The 12800-nt window shown below is 34.8% G+C and overlaps 1 pseudogene; it reads left to right on the forward strand.

Annotated features, from left to right (window-relative positions):
- The first annotated feature begins 567 nt into the window (after positions 1-567).
- On the forward strand, positions 568-12519 carry LOC132904165 (uncharacterized; annotated as a pseudogene).
- The last annotated feature ends 281 nt before the right edge of the window (positions 12520-12800 follow it).

Raw genomic sequence — 12800 nt, forward strand, 5'->3', positions numbered from 1 at the left:
CTCTGTCTACCCCGTAAGGGATATAGACGTGATGATATGTATGTATGTATGAAATTGACATTAATAATACTTTGAATGATATAATAAAATGGCTTGAATTAAATAATCTAAAAATAAATCTTAATAAAACTAAAATTATAAGATACCGCATGTATTTGTGATTTGGGATTGCTTTTTATTTTTGGTTGAAGCATGTTTTTTTGTTTCTTTGTTGCCAGCAAACGCTACTAACTCGAGGTGGTAGAATATTAGCTCTTGTGCCTGCTGAAAATGCACCCTCTGACGATAGCGAGCGCTCAGATGTCGAAGAGGAATTTCGTGTACGCACCCCGCTTTCTTCATTTTCTTCTCCAGCACCTTCTATTCATTCTTCCTTAGAAAGACTAAACATTCTAGATGATGACGAACATTACAACAGCGACAATGTTCCACTTACGCCCATTTTTCAAACAGTATATTCAAGTCCGTCTTTAGAACCAAATTGCAATAAAGTACCGGTGCTGAGTGATATTCCGTCACTCCCAACAACTCCTCTTACTCCAGTAAATCCACCAAATTCAAAAACCAGATCCCGACGTCGTCAGCCCACCGTTCCTGTCCGGAAAAGACCGAGACTAATGAAAAAATTTACTTTGAACTATCAGTGGAAAAAAGCCGTTTTTCGACACAGAGCTATTATAGAAGAAGACTCCAATTATACAGATGTTCCGGATATATCAGCGTTGGATTATTTTTATAAATTTTTTTCGCCAGACATTCTAACAGATATCGTAGAGCAAACAAATTCTTACTCAATAGGAAACACTGGACGTTCACTTGGTTTGACGGAAGATGAGCTTCGCGATTTTCTAGCCATAATTACATATTAATATTATAATGGGGGTCGTGAATATGCCAGCATATACGGACTTTTGGAGTTTACAATACAGGTATAACTTAGTAGCAGATTTGATGACACTAAAACGATATCAACAAATACGTCGCAATTTGCACTTCATTGACAATAATATACAGGATTCCGACCGATATTACAAAGTGAGGCCATTTGTGCAGAAAGTAAGACAAAATTGTCTAGCACAGGAAAATGAACGGAAGTTTAGTATAGACGAGATGATGATTCCGTATAAAGGAACCAAAGCTGGAAGACGCCGTCAATATATGAAGGACAAACCCAACAAGTGGGGTTTCAAAAATTATGTCCGCGCCGGAGTCTCAGGCATGGTATATGATTTTCTTCTTTATGGTGGCGAAGATACATTCAGATTTTACACGTTTTCAGATAAGGAAGCTTCTATAGGTTTCGGAGGACGAATTGTAATCGCTTTATGTCAAAGCATAAAATTCAAACCGGCTTTTGTTTTCTGTGACAATTTTTTTTCCTGCCCTGAGCTGTTTTACATTCTACGCGAAGAATACGGTATACTACTCTGTCAAGAAAGTAGCAGGAAAAGATCAATAATACACAAACTGTTTGTTATTCATCCAAATTTATTTTATCACCTTCAAAATATGCTCCTTTAGAAACGATACACTTACGCCAACGAATAATCCAATCATCAAAACATTTTTTAAACGCTGTTTCCGGAATTGAGGTCAGTTCTCGCCGCGAATTCTCTTTTATGTCTTCTACCGATTGAAAACGGGTGCCACGAAGTGGTAATTTGAGTTTAGGAAAAAGAAAAAAGTCGGCTGGAGCCATATCTGGTGAATATGGTGGTTGCTCGATGGTATTTGTTGAGTGTTTGGTTAAAAATTCGTTCACAATGATGGCCTTGTGCGAAGGTGCATTATCATGGTGCAAAATCCAAGAATTTTCTTTCCACAAATCTGGCCTTTTTCGTCGGATTTGCTCTCTTAAACGCCGCATAACACTCAAATAATATTCCTTATTTACCGTTTGACCTTCCGGCAAGAATTCCGAGTGCACAACACCGCGATAGTCAAAGAAAACAGTCAACATGACTTTGACTTTTGAACGACTTTGGCGTGGTTTTTTCGGTTTCGGTTCAGTTGGAAGGCGCCACTCCGAAGCTTGTTGACTAGTTTGCATGTCAAACTCGTAAACCCACGTCTCGTCACCAGTAACAATGCGTTTCATGAATGTTGGGTCGGAATTGACTCGTTCTAGCATGTCCTCAGCGACTCTCATGCGATTGAGTTTTTGAAAAAAATTCAGGTCTTTTGGGACTAGCCGAGCGGCAACATGTTTCATACCCAAATTATTAGTTAAAATGGTACGGATCGACTCGTGAGATACAGAAAGTTCGGTGGCTATCTCCCTCAAAGTTGAATGAGGATTTTCAGTCACTATTTCCTTCACTTTTGCGATGTTAACTTCAGTTGCAGACGTTGATGGCCTACCAGAGCGAGACAACTCTTCCATCACATCTCGACCGCTTTTGAACGCTTTGTACCACTCATAAGCACGAGTTTTTGATAAAGTCGATTCACCGTAAGCCTTCTGTAACATTTTCAGTGACTCCGAACACGATATTCCATTGGCAATGCAAAATTTAAGACAAACTCTTTGTTCGATGTTTTTATCCATTATGAAATTAGCAATACACACTAGATATGATATAACTAAAAATAGCACTGTATTTAATGTAAACAACAGATGCAACTCAAACTCCGCGCCAAAATGGAAAACAGTTGTGCCAATCTAACAACAACAAAAAAAACAAAAATTTGAATTTGGAACCATAAATAAATAATCCATTCCCGATACTTTTCTGACTGAATGTATTTGGTTTGGGGACTATAAGAAACAATAGACTTAGAGGAGCAGAAAAAGTGTTGCCTTCAGAGAAAGAGATGAAAAAGAAGCCTAGAGGAAGTTATTCACAAGTAGTGTGCAACAAAAATAGATTATCGGTAGTGAGATGGAACGATAACAAACCTGTTACCCTAATTAGTTCATATGTAGGCGTAGAACCTGTCGAAAAAATGAAAAGATACTGTAAGGAGACAAAAAGCAAAATCGATGTCGACTGTCCCCAAATAGTCAAGGAGTATAATAAACATATGGGGGGAGTCGACTTAGCCGACATGCTTATATCTCTCTATAAAACACCATTTAAAAGTAGGCGTTGGTACATAGGTATTTTTGTTCAAATACTTGACATATGCATAAATAATGCCTGGCTTTTATATAGGCGGGATCAAGCTCAATCAAGCAAGCAATATATACCTCTAAAAGATTTTAGGTACGAAATATACGAAGGCCTGAAAAAATTTGGTCGTGCTGATAAAAATGACAAAGCCAGAAAAGGTGTGCCATCAGCTAACCCAGTGGTCATTTTATGATAATGACCACTCAAGGCAGGTGCAAGCTATGTCAGAAGCTTACCACTGTATTGTGCATGAAATGCAAAGTGCGGCTATGTTTCCTAACAGGGAAGAATCCCAGAAACTGTCAATTAGATTACCATGTAAAGGCGTAATTTAGTCATTTCAGTTCAATAAACGTTTATACTATTATTATCTTTTGTATTTTTTTTGCTATTCCTGCTCCTGGATAAACTCCCGTCGAAATTTCATAAGTTTTAGGACTCACTTCCGTCGGTATTTCATTAGTCACTGCACTTGGCAATGTATATCCCAGCATACACGACTTTGATCCCTTGGTTTTCTATTCACTTGGCAATGTATGCTGTGTCATACATGAGTTTTCAGGAAAACTGAAACGTAAAGATATTTTTTCGTATTTTTTTGTAATGCCTTAAAACGTCTTAAACCCGATTTCAATAAAAAAAAATCGGTTTATGTAAAAAAAAAAATTCTGCCAAATTAAGGGTTAAGAAGCACAAACTATTAACCTTGCCATGCATCTACATTTTTGAAATTTGCATTTTTGTGAAAACAAACCCTCATTTGTTTTTGAAATTGTGTGACACGAGAAAGAGAGTAGACAAAATAAGACCTCAATATCAACATAAGCTTGTAGTCGGTGGCTTCAAGACAGCGCTGTTGACCAAAAGTGTTATGGGCATGGCACCGATTATTTTTAATAAATTACCTGACAATCTTAAACAATTAAATCTACTGACATTTAAAAAAGAACTTAAATTATTATTGGCAAATGAATGTTATTATGGTATTGATAATTATTTAAATGACACCAAATTATTTTGACTACTTTTGACCTAAATACTGTTATTATTATTATTTTTTGATTTTTGTTTCTTTTTATTTTTGCAAGTGCTTATTTTGATTTGTATTAGTAATTAATTGATCTTTAATCATATTATAAAGGAAATATTGTACGTCCATATGGGCAGGACACAGTGATACCTATAATTTTATTGTGTGTTTTACAATAAAGATGTTTGATTTGATTTGATTTGATTTGAAAAAAAAAATATAACGTGATCTCCAATAGTTTAGAACCTAGAGCATATTGAGTACATGCACATCGTATCGCTCGCCATATCCAGTACTTTATTAGTTCAGACGGTCTATTTAAATTTCGAACTTTAAGTACATCGAGTAGGTAAAGTATACCTATATGGATTTAAATACTGTTATAAGACTATAAAGAATTATAATATTTAGTAAATACATTGGACAGGTTCTGTTTTATTAATGAATAATCTATTCATCATTAGATATTTAAGGAAAGATTTATTTTGTAATTCTTACATTTTTACTATTTTCACTACTACTAGTTTTTTTAACACATAAGCCTTCATCGGTTGGAAGAAACGCATGAAATTTTTTAGTTCCTGGAATTGTGATTGCAGAAGCAAAACGGGTTCGTAGAAAATCTCGCTCTTGTTGAATACTTTCCTTCGAGCAGTAGTATATTGTCGTTGTAGTCAACGATGATTTTGCCCATTCATACAATCTCAATGGTGTATTGATAGCGTTATTTCTAAATTGTAAGCTGGCCCGGGATGCCAATCGTTTAAGGTTTCCTCCAAGACCATCGCATGGACCTTTACCAAGAGCAGTGGCATGAAAATGTAACTGACAATCTATGGAAGTCTTGTTTATAATAGAATAAATTAACAAAGTTGAATCTGTTCTTAAAATGTTGAGGAGCTCCATCAGTAATATATTTTATGGTAGAAACTTCAATTCTGTGATCAGTAAGGTGATGGTGTAGTTTTTTTTGGAAAGAAATGTTTACAGTTTTAAATAACTCTTTTGTGTGAATTTGTTATTATAATTAAAATACTTAATATAAAATATATTTTCATTCTTATATTTTAATAAAATCAATTTTCGCATTTTAAAATTAACGAATAAAATGTTAATAACGAAGTATATTCAAATGTTAGCCCATAATCACGAATGTTAAGAAAATTGTTATAGCGACGTGCATGTACTCAGTATGCTCTAGGTTCTAAACTATTGGAGATCACGTTATATTTTTTTTTGTGTGTAATTAGCATACATAAGGCTTAAATTTAATGCTAAAGAAATAAAATAAAATTATGTCAAAGTTGCTTGAAAATCTATTTGAAATCTTCATTTCCGGTTTACTATACAAAAAAAGAACCAAATTTAGAATTCCATAAAAAAATCTAAATTTCCACTCTTTTAACTATAAGAAACCATTTAATTTTGATTTTTAACAAATTGATTTATATAAAGTAATGGGCATCCGAAAATCACGGAATTCTTAAAACGTATTTTTTCAAAAGCTCATAATTCGGCAAAAAAGCTTCGGACGAAAAAAAATATTTTGTGTGCACTTCCATATCTGCTAGGAGTATAACTAACCAGAATATAAACAAAATCCAGAACCTCACCCTATTTTGCCTGTCCGCTTCACGTGAAATGCCCCATATGTAACAAATATGTATGTTTTTTTAAAACATTTAAATTTAACAAATAAGTATCCATTTTCAAAACCTGTTAAAAATTAAATATACTTGTGTGCCCCCATGCTTTAGAGGAAATCTTATTCTTTGATATGGCTCTTTTATCATCATCAGCTGATAAAGCAATTTTATTTACGGCACATGTAAATAATTCATGTTTAATTGATTTAAATAAAATATTTATTTACGAATTACGTTACCTTTATGCAGAGATTTTTCATAATCCGATACATTAAAATCACGCACAATGTTTCTCTTGATTTCTTTTGTTTTTTTTTTGTGCTATTGGTGGTTTTAATACAATATAACTTCGATCGAAGTCCAACAAATTCGGTTATAACTTTAGTCCCCATTTCAAGTTTAAATAGACCAGGAACTTTTTTACTTTGAATTGGTAAACTATATTCATTACTTTCACAATTACTAGTATCAAAATAATGTAAAAAGTATTTTTTTAAATCATAATAAAAGTTATTTGTTTGTATATCATATATAAAACTAATAAAACTATCTGTATCAGTGTAACACATCTTAACATGACTTTTGTAATGGGGTTGTATAACTGAGTAATGAAAATCAAACATATGACTTTTAGAAAGTTCTAAAACAGTAAAACAAATGTAAATGGGTTTGTTCAAAATAATTTTTTCAGGATTTAATTGAACATCTACTAAATTATCAGAAAAAACTGTTGCACTGTGGAAATTTGGACGTGCGATAAGTTTTTGAGCACAATTTCTTTTTTTAGTAAGATTTTCATTATCATCCCACTGATTAACCAGGTGCACATTAACTCGCTTCTCATTGTTTTCTAAAGTTTTTCCAAAAACGCTATTGTTCAACAGTTTAAAAAAATCTTGTTCAAAAGCGGATGAACTTTTTTGTCTTAAAGTAGTATTCAAATCAATATATTGTTTTAAATACGGTCTTTGTCTAAATGTTATTACCCTATGTATTTTTTTCAAAATCAGTCCAAGCTTTAAACAAGTTTTTAAATGAATGTAATGAAATGAATGAAATACATAATAAAATTTATCATATAAATTCGGAATGAGTTTGTGATTTTTACCACCAGGTGGAATGCATTTTTCTGGACAAAATGGTAAATCATTATGTAAATTATGCAAGTGCTTAGGATAAACTAGGTCTACCTCTAGTATAAACCCATAGTCAGCATCATTTTCTACTTGAATTATATCCAATGTATTGATTTCATTTTGATTAAGAAACCTAAAATTGGATAATGGTAAAAATTGACACATACTGAACCCATATAAATTGTTGCAGTCGATATAAGTAATATACGATGTAGGCTCTAAGGGTTTGTAATCAGGTAAGAAAGAATTGTTTGCTTTAGCATGTCTATGGGAACATAGGCACACACCGCCGCGAATGCCCTGTTGTAACATTCGAATCATAGATAAATCATTGATAAGCTCTAACTGAACGCCTGTTTTAAGCAACATTGCATCAAAAGATAGACTAGGTGCGGTCAAATAAAATGCTGGATCCAACTGATAATGCTGTTTGCAAGTCCGACGAAAATTTTCAAATATATCTGATAGTAATAGCACATCAGTTTTCAAATAGAGATCCGTATATGAACCTAGGTCAGAAATTTTAAAGGTTGACCAAATTAAATTCGCATGCCTGTAATCCTCATCGGAGATATGTTCGTCATTCAGCGAACTGTAAAATAATTCTTTTGGTGGAAGTTGACTTTCTTGATAACGTTCCCATGAGCTCATGTACTCGTACGGATATACACCTTTACGAGTAAGTAACTGAAATTTCTCATCACAGGGGTAAAAATTTTTAAGGTATTTAAAGTCATCTGGTTTCAATGTGTCTGATAATTTACTTAAACTTGTAGCTAGAAATTTAAATGAATCAACAAAACGAAGCTGATAAAACTGATCATTTGAAACCGGTACAAATTTGGTGAATGAAACATAGTTTTCTTTAGTTTTGGGTATAATTTTTATGTCACCAGGAACTTCAGCCAAAGCTTTAATGAATAAGTGACAGTCATAACCGGCTAGGTTGTGGAAAAAGATGGGTACAAACGAGGGACGTTTAAATTGCAAATTGCATTGTGGGTGGGCAGGTCCTCTGTAGCGACCGGTAACATGACAATGGTCGCGTACCCGGTCCGAAAATACAAAGTTGTTACAAATATGGCAAGTTGCTTTGATAAACTCCGTTTCATCATCATCAGTAAATATCATTGGGGCTGGTTCGTTAACTATATCATATATTTTCTTTACGTCTTTGATAATAGACTCTACAAACCTTCTAGCACAATCTAGGCCTCGGTATGATACGTATAGGGAGACTGGGGATACTTGATCCCCAGGGAGACTTGATCCCTTGTCAATAAATCGATAAGCACACGGTATTTTTATTTTAAAGACTGGCAATACTGTTACTTTCACTCATTGTCTATGGCTGAACGTAAATTTGACGGTTCACAATTGATAATCATTTTTGCTCACCTCCCATAAATCTCACACCTAATATTAAGCAGGCAACTCTTACTCAACTTGCTGCAAGACCTACTTCTGACTGCCCTTTTTTTGACCTTGACCCTATTACTGCCGATGAGGTGATCAAATTTGTTGGCAAACTTAGGTCCAACGCGATGGGTTATGACGGAATAACTTTAAACATGGTCAAGCCAATTGTATCGATAATCGCACCCCATCTTGCTTCAATTATAAATTTTTCTTTGAGTTCTCGAGTATATCCGTCTGCATGGAAATTAGCACACATTATTCCTCTTCCCAAAATATCTAACCCAACCTTACTGTCCCATTTCCGTCCTATCTCTATCCTACCACCGTTATCTAAAATCCTAGAACACCATGTTCAGCGGCAATTCTCTAGTCACTTGATAAGGCATAGATTGCTGAGTCCTTTTCAATCGGGTTTTAGAGCAGGCCATAGTACAACCACAGCTCTCCTAAAAATTACAGAGGACTTGCGTTTAAACATTGATAATAAGAGCCTCACAGCCCTAGTTCTCCTAGACTTTTCTAATGCTTTCAACTCAGTCGATTTTGATATCATGCTGGCTGTTCTGGGTTCTTTAAAAGTTTCTTCATCTTGTCTTCTGTGGTTTCGCTCCTATCTTCAGGGTCGCCATCAGAAAGTTTACGCCAACCAGATTAGTTCTGACTGGTGTGGGCTCGCTGCTGGTGTTCCACAAGGAGGAGTTCTTTCTCCCATACTTTTTTCTATTTTTATAGATGGAATAACGGCCCTATTATCCTCCTCTTTTCATCTTTACGCTGATGATCTCCAAATTTATGCAGCTGCCCCACTTGATGAATGCCACAATGCTGTCGGCGTTATCAACGCAGATCTTATTTCAATAGGGGATATTCATGTTTTTTTTTTTTTTTCATAAATCAATATTTTACTTCATTGTAATGTAGAAAAAAATATAATTAAGCTTCAAAAAAGTCTAGATATTTTTCAAAATGAAATTTAAAACTTTGAATTTATTTGAGCAGTTCAAACGCCGTCATTTTGCGCGCGCTTTGCGTGACGTCAAGCGGCACTCTCAGTGTTTATTTAATGTGAACTTTTCATTTACTTCGTACTTTTTTACAGTATTGATAACTTTAAAATCATGGAAGAAGTCAAAAAAGCATCTTATAAGTACTGTATAGTACCAAAGTGCACAAATACTACTCGAAAAACACCAGACAAATTGTTTTTTCGTATTCCAGACGATGCGAATATACGAAAACTGTGGTGTAAGGTGATGAGAAGGGATAATGTATCTCCTAAATCAGGATATCAATTTATAGAATAAATCATTAATATATATATCTCAGATACACACAAAGTCAAAGTTATTATACTTGAGTGAACTTCAATAATATAACATGTACTGTACTTATATTATTATCTTGTAGACGTAAAAATATAAGTTTCAGAGCAATGACAACTGGATATGTATAGGTTATGTTTTGGTGTATTATAAGTGAACTGCTGTATGCATTTATTAATAAAAATCCATGTTATGGGCTAAAATATTTTATGTAACATAATAATTACCTTGCAGCTTTCACTCCTCTGATCTCTGCGCTCGTAAAATCGGGATTTGATGCAAAATATGATGTCATCATAAATGCATCTATTTTCTGTAGATTGTCCGATTGTGCTTTGACAAAACCAGCTTCAGTCATCGTTCTACATTTACTACTAATCTAAATTAAACTCCACTACAATCAGCACAAGAAAACAGCTTTAAATATTTATTTTTCTCACTACACAATAGGAGCTTCGATACCGATAAATTCAATGTTGTGCCGCATGACGTCACATTTTGTTCGACCAATGGTGGCGCGTTTTGCTATCTTGAATTTCGCGCCGTTATTTTGCACTTTTTGGATAATAATTTAGGGGTTTAAATAATAAGTAAATGAAAAAAAACCTTTCGATTATAATATGACGGTAATAAGCATTCGAGAAAAAAATACTTTAGGCCATTTAAAATTTTATGCATATCCCCTATTGCGAATTGGGCTCGGAATTTTGGACTTACGATAAACGCGAACAAATCTCAGGCAATTATTATCGGTAGCCCTCATTTTATTAGTAGATTAAATTTATCCTTGGTACCCAACATTTCACTCAATGGTGAAATTATCCCTTTTACTAATAAAGTTAAAAATTTGGGTATCATATTTGATCAGACTTTATCGTGGGCCCCTCAAATCAATGACGTAAGTCGAAAGATTTTCTACTCACTACACGTCAACGACTTCAAAACTTCTTGCCTCTTAAAACTAAAATTATGTTGGCTAGCTCACTCTTGCTACCTCATCTTGATTACGCTGATATAGTCTATTTGGATCCGTCTGAAGAACTTCTCAATAAACTCGACCGTTTACAAAATGTTTGTATACGATATATTTTCGGTCTCCGGAAATACGATCATATTTCGAAATTTCGTGATCAACTTAACTGGTTGCCTATCGGAGCTCACCGAAATCTCCATATTCTTTCTCTGCTCTTTAATGTTCTTTTCAATCGATCTTTCCCCTCGTATCTTCACGAAAAATTCTCTTTTCGCGAACCGGACAATCGTCTAAGATCCTACAATAAACTTCTTCTATGTGTTCCTTTACACTCTTCCCATTCCTACTCTAAATCGTTCTCCGTAAAGGCTGCAAAGCTTTGGAATTCTCTCCCCTTAGACACTAAAAAAGCACAGACCCTCAACATATTTAAAAATAATGTATTTAAGTTCCTGTCCAGTTGAGCACCTAGATCGAATGTCAAGCAATTTATCTTAGTTTATGTATGTTTATTTATTATAAGTTTATACATATATATTTAGTGGATAGGTATATGTCTATATATGTATTTCTGTTAGTATATTATTATATTGTTGCTAAAAACACAGTGACTTGCCGCTTTTTACTGAATTATTTAGTTCTTTTATTGTTTTGCCGGTTGACTGGAAGAGATCCCTATATGGGATAAGTCCGCCATTGCTAGTGATTTGTTTATTTTATAACTTTGTACTATTTTCTTGTTACTGTGTAAATTTCTATGCAATAAAGATATTACAAACAAACAAACAAAGACAACTTCAGAGCAGTGGTGCCATTTTGTTTTCACCAGGTGAAAATATTTTTCTGTGAGTATTTGAATCCTTTCCTGTGGGTAGTTGCAGGCAAAACATTAAAAAACAGCTGATCCTATATTTTAATTATTTAATATTTTATTTTTCATACTTTTAATTAGTATTATACAACAACGAATACTACAAATCATTAAGTTAATGATATAATAAAAGGAATACCTGCACCTGCCTGCCTTGTGGATAAATTTCTTTTATTACACAAACAAAATGGACACACAGCGAAATTTGCAACTGGAGCAAGTCCAACAGACGCAGAGGCAACTGGAATCTTCACTAGCTTGTCGCATGGCAGAGTTTGAGAAGAGGCTTACTGCAGCACCATCAGCAGATATAGGTCAGTTGCAACGGGAGTTCCGGGACTTCAAGGAGTGTGTTTATTCCATCTTCCAAAATTTGCAACAGCAAATAAAGTATTTAGGCTGCAGAGTGGACTCCTTGGAGATGAGAGGCCGACGGAAAGTGCTGGTGCTGAATGGTGTCACTGAGGTTCCCAATGAAAATATCGGGGTAATAGTGAGTGATCTTCTTGCTGATAAATTTAAGTTAACAGATTCAAGCGCACAAATAAAGATCTGTCACCGTATTGGAACTAGAAGGCCAGACCGAGCTCGTCCAGTATTAGTGAGTCTCTGCTCTCAGAAGATCAAATCTGATATATGGAGCCAGAAAACAGCACTAAAGGGTACCAAAATTAGTATTGCCGAATTTCTCACACACACAAGGCAAAGCGTGTTCTTAGCAGCTCGACGACATTTCGGTATGAAGCACTGTTGGACTCTCGATGGAGTTATCAATATTAAGATCCCAACTGGTGAGCGTGTTAAGATCACAACCGAAGGTGAGCTAAATGCTTTAATCAAGCGATTTTCAGGAGAGGAGATATGCAGTGATCAGGGCTCATCGACGGCAGTAGACAAACGTCCACCCCCAAAAAGAACGACCACGGCTGTAGTTGATAAAAGGAATATGACCCGACGGCAGACACAGGCGGTTAAGTCTAAGTTGCCACCACCTGCGCATACAAATTGAGTCTGTTGGCCTCTTTCACTTTCATCTCCCTGTGTATGCTTTCACGCGGTGCTTAGTGGTTGTGTTTCGGTGATGGTTGGTCCACTATATTTTATTAAATGCGAGTGGGTAAATTCCTAGTTTTCTCTTAGTTAGGTACTGATGACTGATGTAGGTAGTTTTGTTTGTTTTTCTTTTTTATCTGACAGCCGTCGTTTTCCTGTCTTAATGACAGGCGTCAGTCATCAAATGTCAATTTTCTTTTTAAAGTAACCGTCATATACTTTGGAATGAATCCAATC

This window comes from Amyelois transitella, chromosome W, assembly GCF_032362555.1.
Source record: "Amyelois transitella isolate CPQ chromosome W, ilAmyTran1.1, whole genome shotgun sequence".
Classification (NCBI taxonomy): domain Eukaryota; kingdom Metazoa; phylum Arthropoda; class Insecta; order Lepidoptera; family Pyralidae; genus Amyelois; species Amyelois transitella.